This window comes from Acipenser ruthenus, chromosome 10 (assembly GCF_902713425.1).
Source record: "Acipenser ruthenus chromosome 10, fAciRut3.2 maternal haplotype, whole genome shotgun sequence".
Classification (NCBI taxonomy): domain Eukaryota; kingdom Metazoa; phylum Chordata; class Actinopteri; order Acipenseriformes; family Acipenseridae; genus Acipenser; species Acipenser ruthenus.
This window is the reverse complement of record NC_081198.1, coordinates 21818860-21833410: the sequence shown is the minus strand read 5'-3', so window position 1 is coordinate 21833410 and position 14551 is coordinate 21818860. Positions and strand designations below refer to the sequence as shown.

The 14551-nt window shown below is 45.1% G+C and overlaps 3 pseudogenes; all 3 read left to right on the top strand.

Moving 5' to 3' along the window:
- The first annotated feature begins 4660 nt into the window (after positions 1-4660).
- On the top strand, positions 4661-4863 carry LOC131738526 (U2 spliceosomal RNA; annotated as a pseudogene).
- A 5931-nt stretch (positions 4864-10794) lies between these two features.
- Positions 10795-11007, top strand: LOC131738509 (U2 spliceosomal RNA; annotated as a pseudogene).
- Positions 11008-11590: 583 nt separating this feature from the next.
- LOC131738560 (U2 spliceosomal RNA) lies at positions 11591-11688 on the top strand (annotated as a pseudogene).
- Positions 11689-14551: the final 2863 nt, after the last annotated feature.

Here is a 14551-nt window from a genome sequence, read left to right as displayed (position 1 = left end):
AAGTTCAGTCTAGGGAAAGAAAAAAATTCAGAGTTTTAACAATTAACTTGTTTGACATGAATGTGTCTGATCAAAGTGTTAATTTGTTTCTGACGAAATATGTAGATATTCTTTCTGGGCCAAGATATAGGAGAGATGGTTTGGGTGTGTGGAATGGGCAGAGACAATATAGTGTGCTCCTGAGGGAAGATCCGAATGGACATCAGGGTTTTTTACATCCTCCTGCAAAGTGTAGGGTGGAGGGGGTTAATGGCTACATCCTATATTCAGGTCAACCCCAGTTTTGTAGGAAATGCCAAAAGTATGGTCACAGTGAGCAGAACTGTGAAGAGATGAGATGTTTTAATTGTGGAGAGAAAGGGCATTTTTCCTATGAATGCAAAAATTCAAAAAAATGTCACAATTGTGGAGATGCAAGCCATGTCAGGAGGGACTGCAGAGAAAGAAGATCCTATGCAGGGGTTTTTGAGAACCTACCTCCCGTTGAGGATGTTATGAGGGAGTGGAGGTATAAAAACAAGAAACAGCAAGAGGAGGGTCCGGCAGCCTCCTTAACTGATAAGGAGGTTGTGGCAGCAGCGGAGGAGGTGGCAGGTGTAGAAGCTGCAATGGAGGTCACAGCAATCGCGAGAACGGAGGTAGAGGAAATATCTAATACAAACAAAGAAATAAATCAGGTTTTACCTGTCAACTTACCTGACAACTTACCTGGGAAAGTGGCTAGATCTTCTGGTGCATCCTGGGGGGAAGAAATGGAGTCTCAGGCTAGGGAAGGTATTGCAGCAGAGGGAAGTCAGCTTCTGGGCCATTCCGTCCCTATAGAAGAAGGAAAGTGGAGTGTTGAAAAGAGAAGAACAAACAAAAGGAAGTGTAAGGAGCTAGCAGAAAGTGAAAACAAAATTTATTTGGTGGACACTTCTAATTCCTATGAAGTACTCGAAGAGGAAGAAACTTCTGTGGTTGAGCCTTCAGAAGCAGGAAGCTCTCCTTTGATACCTGAGCTGACACCATCAGAGGAGGAGGATGATGGCAGCAGTAATAATAGTGCAGATTCACAGACTATCCCTTGTGGTCAGGAGGTGGCAGTGTCAGATGTGGATTCTCAGAATTCAATGGATTTTTTGGAGCAGGATGATGTAGCTAAAGTTGCTGTAGTTATGGGAATGGAAGAGAAACCCTAATTCTTTTTGATGGACTTCAAGGTAGTAACTTTAAATGTAAGGGGTTTAAGGGACAGGGAGAAAAGAGCTGCAATATTTTTGTCTTTGGCATTGATGCCCTTTAACATTTGTTTTTTGCAAGAGTGTCACCTTCGGGATGAAATGGACTTCAAAAAGTTCTCAAGGGACTGGACTGGGGGGGTTTCATTTTGGAGTGTGGGTAATGTACACTCTGATGGATTGGGGGTACTGGTGAAGGGTAGTGAAATGATTATTGAAAATGTGTTAACAGTGGTACCAGGGAGATTAATGGTAGTAGATGGTATGATGGGGGGCAGAAATATAGGCTTATTAACATCTATGCACCATGCAATCCTACCAAAAGATTACAGTTTTTCAAGGATTTTGTGTTTTTGTTAGATACTAACAAAAAGGTCATATTGGGAGGTGATTTTAATACTTCGGTAGATAGTACAGAAAGGGGAGCTGAGCTGGATTTTACAGGGAAATATCTGTTAAAAGAAACTCAAAATTATAAATTAAAGGATGCATATAGAGGGTTGTATAAAGATGGAGTGGGGTACACATGGAGGAACACTAGAGGGCATCAAAGCAGGTTAGATTATTTTTTCACTTCACAAGAGATTAAGGTTAAAGAGTGTAAGATTTTACCATGTTGGGGGTCTGACCATGATATGGTAGTGATGTCAATAGAGGGGGGTACAGTGAATATTGGGAAGGGGTTTGGGAAATTTAATATTAGTTTACTACAGGACGAGACATTTGTGAAGAGTTTGAGAGAATTCTATAAATTATGGCAAGAATTTAAGGGGGGGTTTAGCAATATTTTAGTTTGGTGGGAGAAATTGAAAGTTAATCTAGCAGAATTCTGCAGACGGTACTCCAAGGAGAAGAGAGAGGAGGAGAGAAGAGTGGTGAGGAGGGTAAATAGGAGGTTACAAAGGCTAATAGGTGAAAGGAATAGGGGGTTAATGGTAGAAGAAGAAATTATAGAGGCAAAGAAGGAAATTAAGGAGTATTATGTGAATAGAGTTAAAGAATTTGCCTTCTTAGCAAAAGAAGAGGAGCGAGAGAAAGATGAGAAAATAACAAAATATTTTTTTCAGACAGTCAAACAAAAACAAAGAAGAGAATGGGTGGAGGGTGTGGTCACTAGTGAAGGGAAGGTAGTGAGTAGAAAGGAGGAAGTGTTTGATCATGTGTGTTCTTTTTACAAGGAGATGTTTGCTGAAAGAGTTGTGGACGAGGAGAAGGGTGAGGTGTTGTTAAGTAAATTAGGGAGAAAGTTGGGTGAGGAGGATAAGGTTGAATTGGAGGGGGAAATTAAAGTGGCAGAAGTAGAGAGGGCTTTATTGGCTATGAAGGGGAATAAGACCCCTGGGGGGATGGGCTTCCGAAAGAATTTTATGTTTCACTGTGGGATTTAGTTAAAAAGGATTTGGTGGAGGTGTATAAGGAAATTTTTAAGAGAAAGGAGCTTAGTGAGTCAATGAAGACAGGGATTATTCACTTAATATATAAAAAGGGGGATAAGAGAGACATTAGAAACTGGAGACCAATAACATTATTATGTGTGGACTACAAAATTTTAAGTAAGGTATTAACTAACAGATTAAAGGAAGTGATGGGAGTTGTGGTGAGTGAGGACCAAACTTGTGGGGTGAGAGGCAGGACGGGGTCTTACAATTTATCTTTAATAAGGGATCTGATTAGTTGGGCAGAAGATAGAGATTTGGCTTTGGGGATTTTAAGTTTGGATCAAGAAAAAGCTTTTGATCGGGTGAATCATAATTTTTTGTTTAAAGTGTTAAAGAAAATGAATTTTGGGGATAATTTTGTGGCCTGGGTGAAGGTGTTATACAATAATGTTTGTAGTAAGGTTAAAATTAATGGAACTCTGGGTGCCTCAGTGAAGCAGAAAGGAGGGGTTAGGCAAGGGTGTCCTCTTTCTCCATTGTTATATGTATTATTCATTGAACCTTTTGCAGAGATGTTAAGGCAAGAAAAAGGGATTGAAGGGGTGCATATCCCTGGGGGAGGTGGAGAGAGGGCCAAAGTGGCTCAGTACGCAGATGACACTACTGTTTTTTTCACCACAGATAGGGGCTTGGACAAGATAGTAGAGGTGTTGGGGTTATATTGTGAAGCTACAGGGTCTGCAATTAATGTGGGAAAATCTGCAATAATGTACTGTGGTAGTTGGAGGAACAGGAAAGACATAAGGCACGGGTTTTCTATTTGCAATGATGGGCTAAAAATTCTAGGAGTTAAATTTTATAACAGCGATTCAGCTGGAAAGAATTGGGAGGAAAAAATTGAAAGGGTGAGGAAAAAAATAGGCTTATGGAAAACTAGGCGGCTTAGTATTACGGGTAAGGGGTTAGTTGTTAAGGCTGATGTTTTATCAGGTTTGATTTACTTAGCCCTAGTCTTTCCTGTTCCAACTAAGTATAAATTGATTTTAACAAGGTTAGTGTTTTCCTTTATTTGGGGAGGCAGGTATGAACCGGTTAAAAGGGAACACATGTATTTGGAGATTGAAGAGGGGGGGAGGGGTATAGTGTCTATTCCTTTGAAATTGGAGATTTTGTTTGTATGTTTTATAGTGAAAATACTAAAGGAAAAGGTACGGCATAAGGCATATTATTTTATGAAACTTTGGGGGGCTTTTTTAGTTAAAGGTTTAGTGTCATGGGATAATGTGGGACCAAAGGCTGAGCAGTTACCATGGCACTATGAAAAGGTGTCACTATTTTTAAGAGCACACCCAGAGGTGCTCAAGGATGATTTGGTAGAGGAGCATAAGAAAATGTATAAAGTTTTAAAAGAAAAAATGCTACTATCGGGGTGAGGAAGGCAGGTGCTAGGAAAATTAATTGGGGGGCAATACAATTAAAAAATCAGCCAAATGAAATAAAGGATTTGAATTGGTTGGTGGCCTTAGATAGGTTACCTGTCAGAGAAAGATTGCGTAGGGAAGGTCAGATTCTCAACGGCAGGTGTCCAAGGGGGTGTCCGCAGGAGGAGACGGTATGGCATGCCTTCTGGAGTTGTCATCTGGTTAATGGTTTTTGGGGAGAAATTAAAAAGTTATTAAGGTTAGTTAAAGAAAATCTTGATTTAAGTCCAGAATTTATATTATGGGGGGAAGGGTTGGAAGGGATGGGGAGTGAAGTTGGGAGAGTAATTTGGGGAATTATTAGTATTGGGAAAGAAATTGTGTGGAGGGATAGGAATGAGCAGTGTAAAAAAAAGAAACAAGGGAAGTCGGTAGTACAGTTGGTTTGTGAAACGAAATCACGGGTGAAATTAGAATGTAAGTTGGAAATCAGGAAGATGGGGGAGGTAGCATTTAATCAAGGTTGGGGGAGGCTGGGAAGGGAAATTTGTGTAAATAAAATTTAATAATGTGAATATGAATAATTGGGAAAACTGTGATGAAGATATGTGGTCTGTTAATTTCTGGGAAAATAGTGAGACTAATTTCTGAGCAGTAAAAAAAAAAAAAGAAAAAAAAAAAAAAAAAAAATCTGTTCTTATCAGTTTAATATCTGATACGTCCCCTATCAAGGGACCATATATTAAATTGATTTTTGGAATCGGGAGATGGAACAGGGGCTTGCTCCGTCCACTCCACGCATCGGCCCGGTATTGCAGTACCTCCGGGAACGGTGCACACCTTTCTCTAACGTTGGTCAAAGTCAGATCTGGATCTCTCCTGTGAGCATTTTGTCTACCCCTGCTGGAGGGAGAGTGCCAGTGTTGATGCAAGTTTTCCCGCCGTTTTACTTCTTTTTTTACTTTCTCTCTTTCTTTCTTTCTCTCTTTCTTTCTCTCTTCCTTTCTCTCTTTCTTTCTCTCTTTCTTTCTTTCTTTCTCTCTTTCTTTCTTGCTGTCTTTCTTTCTTTTATTCACATGTGGTGATGATGTAGACAGCAGCAGTTTGTTTCCTGGGAGCATGCAGCTAACCAGTCAAGTGTGGTGGAACATGTCCCTATGCCAGGACCTTCTTAGCAAGCCAGCCAGCCAGCGAGGCACAGTTGTAGTTACCCAAGGCACCTTGCACAGCATAGCAGCTTGGCATGACTATTTGTAAGACGCACTCCGCCAGTTTATGTTTTGTTTTTGGTGTTATGTGTGTGTTTTTGCTTTGTTTTGTTTTCTCCTGCTTAAATTGCACATTTCCCCTCTGGAAGCAGCAGCCCGTTTTTTGGGGGTCTGCTTGTGCTTGGAATTTTGCACCCACCTTTGAATCCCCCTGTGCCGTCCGGGCTGGGGGGCCCCGGGCAAGGGCCAAGTCGCCATCGCTTCTCGGCCTCTTGGCTAAGATCAAGTGTGTGTGGCTTGTCCGCAGCAGTTGATTGGAGAAGAGATAGGTAAGGTAAGGTAAGGTACGGTACGGTACGGTATGGTAAGGTAAGGTAAGGTAAACGGTGGCAATATTGTTTGCTGGTAGCTGAGGTCCTATTGAGGAGAGAGTTGTTGGGGCTGTTTCGGTAAGTATTTCGCTGTTTTTTCAGGTAAGGGGGACCCTTTGAGGGCACCTTATCTGGGCCTTTTGTTCTATTATATCTGTGTTTCTTGTTTGGTTGTAAAGTGTAGATCAAGATGGCTTTCCGGAAGTTTTCGGAGCGTCGCTTTAATTGTTTGAGGATTGGCATTAAAGCCGAGTATATGGTTGGGGTGGAGAAAATTGAACTAAACCGGCTTGAGTTTTCACGGCAAATTCTGCAGAAGGAATTGGGATTTAAGCCTGAAGAGTTGAACTGTTTGATTTCTGTGGGGAAGGGGAATGAATGGGATGTTAGTTTTTGTAAGAGAGAGTCTATGGAGAGGTGCCAGGGGCTGTTTGAACAGTCTCTTCAAAGTGAGGTGATGAAGAAGTTTCAGCTGACAGTTCTGACAGACACATCAAAAAGGGTGGTGATAGTTAGAATGGGTTCAGAGATGGTGGAGGGTAAGGATGTATGTACATGGCTAGCAAGGTACTGTAATTCAGTGGAGGAAGCAGTAAAGGTAACTGATAGTGATAATGTATGGACAGGAGCCTGGAGGGTGCGTGTAAGTTTGAAGAGGGATAGGAGTGGGTATGAGGGATATGGGATTATACCATCGGAGATCTCCTTGGGGAATAACCGAGGCTATGTGCATTATTTTGGGCAGCCTAAATTGTGTAGGAGGTGTGGGGCGATGGGTCACTTAGCAGCTGGGTGCACAAAAATCATTTGCACTGTTTGTAAGAAGGAGGGGCACGTGGCGAGTGAGTGTGAGATGAAAAGGACTTGTAATTTGTGTGGGAGTGGAGAGCATTTTTTTAGTAATTGTCCCCACTCTTTTGCAAATAGGACTAGGGGGAGGGAGGAGAGTGAGAGGGAGGAGAGAGAAAGAGAGGATAGGGAGGGACAGAGGGAGAGAGGGAAGGAGGAGAAAGCGAGGGAGGGAGAGGAAGAGGGGAAGGGTAGGGAGAAGGGTGAAGGGGTGGGGCAGGAGGAGGGTAGTGAGCATGGGGGAGGGGAGGAGTGGATGGAGAGTTGTGAGCAGGGAGAGGGAGAGAGTAAGCATGGGGGGGAAGGGGGGATGAGAAGTAAGCTAGCCGGGGACCTTGCAGTATCAGAGTCAGAAGGGGAGTATGAGGATAGTGACACAGGGAGTGTGGTGGAGGTGCAGATCAATAGGGGGGAGTGGGGGGGAGGGAGTCAGGGGGGGGGAGCGGCACAAGATACCGGGGGCTCAGGGAAGAATGGGGCAGGGGAGGGCGAGGAGGTATTAGAAGAAGGGGAGGAGGGTGAGAGTGGGATGGATCAGGAGAAGGGTCCAAGTAAAAGGAAATCGGATGGGGATGGGGGTGTGAGGACGGAGGGGGTGGTGGAAAGGAGGAAAAAAAAAAAACGAGGGGTCAGGAGAGCGGAGGTGGTCTGCTCGTCGCCGAGCTCTGTTGGGTCCTTGAGAGAAGAGTATGGGGGAGAGGGGAGAGCGGGGGAGGGTGGTAGTGATTCCTTTTTAGACAATATGGGGGTGAAGGTTTTTGCGGGTGAAGTGGGTGAGGAGTCTTCAAATTCAGAATGGTAAGGTCACTAATAATTTGGTTGAGTGTTGTGATGGCGTTGTCCATAGCAACTATTAATGTGAGGAGTGTGAGGAGTAAGGATAGGTGCAAAATGATTTTAGATTCTTTGGGTAGTGTAAAGGCAGATGTGCTGCTGTTACAGGAGTGTGGTCTCCCCTTTAGAGAAGCTTATAAGGAATTTGAGAGTATGTGGGTGTATGGTGCATCGGTGTGGTCAGGGGCAAATGGTTGTAAGAATGCAGGTGTGGCTGTGTTATTCAAAAATAAAAATATAGAGATTAAAAGTAAAACTGTGGTTGAGTGTGGGAGAGCTGTGGTAGTGGATGTGGAGTGGATGGGGAAGGAGGTGAGGGTTATAAATGTGTACGCCTCGCCAGATAAGCATGAAAGGGTTGAGTGCTTTGAGAAACTGAGGGTGTTTGTGAAAACATCAAAGATTGTGATTTGGGGAGGGGACTTCAATTGTGTGTTAAGCGTGAGTGATAGGAAGGGTGAGGGTGTGAAGCTGGATAAAACCTCTAAGATGTTGGGGAGTATTGTGCAGGATGCTCAATTAGTAGATGGGTTTAGGAGGTTGTATCCAGGGCTATCGGGATACACGTGGTCGGATACAACGGGTGTGAGGGCTTCTAGGATTGACTTTATTTTTTCTTCAAAGGAAGTGGAGTGGGTGGCATGTGTGTGTGTGCCTGTGTTTTATTCTGACCATGTGATGGTGTGTGCGGAGGTGAAACTGGAAGGGGTGTGTGTGGTGGGGAGAGGGGTGTGGAAGTTAAATGTGAGTGTGTTAAAGAATAAGGATGTTATGAGTGAGTTTGAGAGGAGGTACAAGGGGTGGCAGTCATTGAAAGAAATGTTTGATTCAGTGGGTGAGTGGTGGGAGTGTATAAAAAATAAAATTAAAAAGTTTTTTGTGGAAGTGGGGGTGTGGATGGCAAAAATGGAGAGAAAGAAGGTGAGCCGGTTGCAAAGGAAGTTGAATAGGATGTATGAATTGGGGAGTATGGGGTGTAATGTGGCGAGTGATGTGTGTGAGATTAAGAACAAATTAAAAGTGCTGCATGTAAAGAGAACCGAGAGTGTGATTGTGGAGAGTAAGGTGCGGCATTTGGAGGAGAACGAGAAGTGCTCTAGGTACTTCTTTAAGAAAGTGATGAGTGGCAGTAAGGTGTTGTATGGGTTGAGAGATGAGAGTGGGGTGGTGAGGAAGGAGACGGAGGGCATGATAGATGTGGCTGAGAGGTTTTACACCAAGTTGTATGAAAGGAAGGTGATTGATGAGAGCATGGTGAGTGATATGTTGGAGGGGTTGGAGAGGAGGGTGTGTCAGGGTGAGGTATTGAACGGGGTGATCTCCCTGGAGGAGGCTGCTGCTGCTATGGAGTCTTTCAGGGACGGGAAGACGCCGGGCGGGGATGGTCTGCCCAGAGAATTCTACAAGACCTGTTGGAACTTGGTTGGGCCGGACTTAACCAGGGTGTTCAATGAGACTTTGCTGAAGGAGGAGATGCCGGCATCCTTTAGACAGGGGATTATAGTGCTGGTCTTTAAGAAGAACTGTAAAGAGGAACTGGCAAACTGGAGACCTCTAACCCTTTTAAATGTGGATTACAAATGTTTTTCTAAGATTTTAACTTGCAGAATGAGGACGGTGATAGAAGAGGTGATCCATCCGGATCAGACCTGTGGCGTTCCAGGGCGGAAGATTACGGATAGCCTTATCTTACTGAGAGATGCTGTCTTTTTTGCACAGGACCGTAAGGTGCCGGTATGCCTTTTGAATTTGGACTTGGAAAAGGCATACGACAGGATCTCTCATGAGTTTATGCTCCAGGTTTTGAGAAAAATGGGGTTTACAGATCAAATTGTTAAGTGGGTAAGTCTCCTCTATAGTAATATAGGGAGTAGAGTGAGTATCAATGGGAAGCTATCCGGTCAAATTGATATCAAGAGTGGAGTAAGACAAGGCTGCCCGCTGTCCCCCCTGCTTTTTATCTGTTGTATGGAACCTTTGGCTCAGGCCCTCCGTAAAGACAAGGTGATCAGGGGGCTGGCTATCCCGGGGGGTGGAGGAGCTGAGGCAAAGTGCGTCTTGTATATGGATGATGTGAATGTGTTGTGTGTGAGTGAGAGAGCAATTAAACGAGTGTTGTGGCAGTGTGAGTGTTTTTGTGTGGCCTCCGGGTCCAAGTTGAATAAGGAGAAGTCGGAGTGCATGTTGTTTGGGGGATGGGAGGGGGTACCGGATGTTGGGGTATGCGTGAAAACTGATTTTATAAAAGTTTTAGGTATAAGGATGGACGCCACAGGATCTGGTCTGAGCAATTGGGTGGAGGTCTCAAAGAAAGTGGGCCAGAAAATGGGGCTGTGGACACAGAGGAGCCTGACACTGGAGGGGAAGGTGCTCATTGTCAAGGCGGTCATTCTCCCCTTGCTTCTGTATGTGGGAGTGGTCTTCCCACCCCCCAGGGCTGTTATCACAGTTTTAAAAAGGCAGATGTTTCGGTTTTTTTGGGGTGCCAAGTGGGAGCGTTTGAAGAGAGAGGTGGTGTGTAAAGGGGTATTAAAGGGTGGTAAAGGGCTTCCGGAATTGGAAACGTTTTTATATGTTCACGCAGTTTGCAGGCATGTTGAATTGGTGTTAAGAGGGGAGTGTCAAGGGGCTTTGTTTGTGAGGTTTTTTATGGGGGCGTTTTTAAGGTTTCTAGGAATTTTAAAGATCCCCCTTACTGTCCCGATTGTTTTTGATCCTCCCTTTGGGTATGCAGTGTTTAAAGAGTTCTTAAAGGGGAAACTGACGGGGAAGGTTGACAAAGACCTGCTTTTAAAACCAAGAAAACTGCTTTCTTTTGTGCAGGAGAGTGTGACCACATGTCCTATAAAGAGGGTTGCAGTAGGTGATCCAGAGAAGGTGTGGTGGAATGCTGCCCATCCTGCTTTGATGAACCAGCATAAAGACCTGGCCTGGCTTATCATGCATGAGGTGTTGCCGGTGAGAGCGGTGATGCATGGCAGAGGGATGTGCAAGACCCCTAGCTGTCCTTTTCAGGGCTGTGGGGCGGAGGAATCGGTGTGCCATCTGTTGTGGGAGTGCGAGTCTGCCAGGCGCTTGTGGAGAAAGGCGTCCCCCCTGTTGGCTGTGTGGATGGAAGGCACCCTGTTGGAGGAACAGCTGGTTTTGTATGGCCCAAAGAAGAAGGAGGAAGGCTCATGGCAGCTCTGGTGTGTGGTGAACTGTTTTAAGGAGGCCCTGTGGAAGGCAAGGAATATCCTGGTCTTGAAATCTGAGACCTTGAGCTGCCGTGTGACCTATGAGATCGGCCAAAGGGCCATACGGGACTATGTATTGCGTGATGTCAACAGGAGGGGGCGTGAAGAAGCAGAGAGGATCTGGCGGTGGGAGAAGTGGCCGGGCAGTGCTGGTGCTAGGTTGGAGTGTCTGGGCTTGTCAAGGCAGGATGAGGACTTTATTTAAGGACATGCACTCTTTTGTACAAACGTGTTTTAGAGGTGCCTGTTAACTATTGTTATTGTGAATTGTATGTGTTAGTTTTGTAATTGTGTATTGTGTTGATTGTAAAAATAAATAAAAAAAAAAAAAAAAAATCTGTTCTTATCAGTTTAATACCTGATACGTCCCCTATCAGGGGACCATATATTAAATTGATTTTTGGAATCGGGAGATGGAACAGGGGCTTGCTCCGTCCACTCCACGCATCGGCCCGGTATTGCAGTACCTCCGGGAACGGTGCACACCTTTCTCTAACGTTGGTCAAAGTCAGATCTGGATCTCTCCTGTGAGCATTTTGTCTACCCCTGCTGGAGGGAGAGTGCCAGTGTTGATGCAAGTTTTCCCGCCGTTTTACTTCTTTTTTTTTTTCTTTCTCTCTTTCTTTCTTTCTCTCTTTCTCTCTTTCTTTCTCTCTTTCTTTCTTGCTGTCTTTCTTTCTTTTATTCACATGTGGTGATGATGTAGACAGCAGCAGTTTGTTTCCTGGGAGCATGCAGCTAACCAGACAAGTGTGGTGGAACATGTCCCTATGCCAGGACCTTCTTAGCAAGCCAGCCAGCCAGCGAGGCACAGTTGTAGTTACCCAAGGCACCTTGCACAGCATAGCAGCTTGGCATGACTATTTGTAAGACGCACTCCACCAGTTTATGTTTTGTTTTTGGTGTTATGTGTGTGTTTTTGCTTTGTTTTCTCCTGCTTAAATTGCACATTTCCCTTCTGGAAGCAGCAGCCCGTTTTTTGGGGGTCTGCTTGTGCTTGAAATTTTGCACCCACCTTTGAATCCCCCTGTGCCGTCCGGGCTGGGGGGCCCCGGGCAAGGGCCAAGTCGCCATCGCTTCTCGGCCTTTTGGCTAAGATCAAGTGTAGTATCTGTTCTTATCAGTTTAATATCTGATACTCTGGCTTCTCTTCAGTTCGAATAAATCTTTCTAAGACTAAGGCTTAGAGGGTAGTGGCATTGCCCGCTCCCTCCGAGGGTCTGTGAGAGGTTTGTTCGAGTGAGGAGGAACAGAATTTGTTTTATTTTTGACTGGCTTTCTTCAGCTCGGCAACTTTTTGGAAGACTAATGCTCAGTCTGGTTTTGGCTTGCCCAATCCAAGCCGAGGGTCTTTCAAGATTTTGTTGACTGTTGAGTGCAGTTTTTTCTTTTTCAGGCGGTTCCAGTTTTTTTCTTTTTCAGGCGGTTCCGGCTTTTCCAGACGTTCCTGGAGTTCGAGAGAAGGAGGACCTACCATCCAGACGACCTTTGAGGACCCTTTGATGACCTAGACGACCTCATCCCCAGCCCTTGATTGTAATCGAGATCCAGACCGAGAGAGCAGCAGGCGCCCAGCAGAGGGCGCCATCTGGGAGGAGCAGAGGGCGGCCCCGGACCCCGAAGAGGCGTCACAGCCACGATTCTTCCTACGTGGTCTCGGTGCCAAGCAGCGCCCCCTACTCCGCCAGGGAAGGACACCGTTCACCTGGGGAGGGGGTCCCTCTTGCGAGGCGACCATCTCCTCAGGGACTAAAGTAATAGTTCCTTCAACTGCCCAGATTTGCTGCTTACGTTGTCTCTTTTCCGTAGAGAGAGACAACCCGGACGTCCAGAGGCTTCTCCCACCCCAATCGGAGGAGCCAGCTGAAGGATGGCGTTCCGGCCAACCCAGGAGACCAGGAGGCACAATGCGGTGCGCTTCACAAGAAACAAGCAAGATGAAACGGAACCAGGACTGACGAGACTGGAGTTCAGCCGGACCATTCTTCAGAGGGGTATGGGTTTTTCCCCTTCTGACTTGAATTGTTTGGTGAAATTGCCAGGGCTTAAGGAAGTGTTTGAGGTCAGTTTTAGGAACCCCCAAAAGTTACAAGAAATGTGGTCCTTTTGGGGGGAGAATAAATATCTCGCTCCATACAAAGAATTTTGTGTGGATGCACTGACAGACAGAGAAATGAAAGTTGTTACTGTCCAATTTTTCAATGAGGCTGTTAGCGACTATGATATTACAACATGGCTTAACCGCTATGGGAGGGTGTCATCAGAAGGGAGGAAAATTACAGACGAAGATGGGGTTTGGACAGGAGCCAGAAAGTGGCTGGTACGCCTCAATGTTGATCCATCGGGCATTGGAGGCGTCCGCCACATTCCAAACTCCATAGTGTTAGGGCCCAACAGAGGGCTGGTATTCTATAATGGGATGCCAAAACTCTGCAGGAAATGTGGGGAATTAGGACACCTGGCGGCCGCATGTACTGTAGTCAAGTGCAGGAACTGCGGCGCCCCCCACGAGACCAGCCACTGCAGAGAAGAGAGGCAGTGCAATTTGTGTGGAAAGAAGGGGCACCTGTTTAAGGACTGCCCCTCTTCCTATGCCAACATGGCCAGAGCCAGCAAGGCAAATACGAACAAGCCTAGGCCTGAGCAGGAAGAGGGAGCAAGTAACAAAGATCAGTCCACATCACCACCAACAGTATCCAAAACCCAGACTCCAGCACCACCATCATCACCAGCACCCCCCTCACCCCCCCGCCCCCGAGACATGTCCCGTTTTACGAGGACCCCTTCCCCCAGCCCAGAGAGAGAGTACAACAGCTACTCCACTAGCTCCTCCAGTAGCTCCTCTGATACAGAACACGAGGCAGGGAGGGAGCCCGGACCCAGCAGCGCCCCCCCCTGAGTAGGGCCCTCTCAGCGTGTCACGTTTTCACTTTTCACGTTCTCTTTTATTATATTATTCGCTCTGCACACACTCTTAACTCAGGGGAGACGTTAAGGAGGACAGAGATGTTTAAAACTCCTAGTGGTTTATGTTCGAGCACTGGACGAGCGGTGTGTCCTTAAAACCTTTTTATTTAATCAAGAAAATCACTCATTTATTCAAAGTTTTACGAATCAGAGCAACATCAGCGCTCCTTCGTTTTATTAAAATGCCTTTAATATTGGTTTAGTAGTTTGCGCATACTACCAAGACCCGAAAACATGTAACAATAATTAGCAATGCTAAGTTGATTACAAGCTTCAGCATTTAGTACTTCAATAACATAATACAATTATATGTATTCAGTGCAGCCCTCAGGCTGGTTAAGCACAAAGCCTACAAGCACCCACTGCTATGTTTTAGCACATTCAATATAACACTCTTAATACTAAAACATTGTTTCAAAACCTCATAGCAATATAACCAATAAACGCGAGATACAATAATACCATTAATATGCTTACCTCCTATTATAAGGAAGAGTAGCGTGAACAAAAGAGAAGGACTGTTCTGTAGAGATCTGCAAAGGATGGACCACGTGGCTCTGCCAAGCTTGAGTGTGGTGGTCTCAGTGTGATCGGCCCAGGGTTTTTATACAATTTTCGTCCTATTGAAAGCAATGGGAAGCCCCAATTAGATCCAGTCATCAATCTATATGGACACTCCTTATCTCTTGGCAAACAGTAATCTCTAAAGAATTCAACCAACTCCTCAGACTGAATTAAAGTCATATGCCAACAAATCAACACTAGCCCATGTTCTCATCCACTCATTCTTGGCCCCCCTCCTTCATCTGAAAAGTTAGGTGAAGCAGAGTTCACAAAATCCCTGCAACCTTGATTCACTACTTAATATGGGTGCATTATAAAAAGAGTGGTGTTTGAATATATGTAACACCAATAGTTATATCATAATATAGCAGTTATAGTTATAATGATTATAATTGATTACATGAACTTGGCTTTCAAAAATATATTCCCTCATGTCATCTCACTCTCAAATTAATTTCCTTCTTTCCTTACAGGTGTGTGTTTAGCAGGTATTATAGGGAAC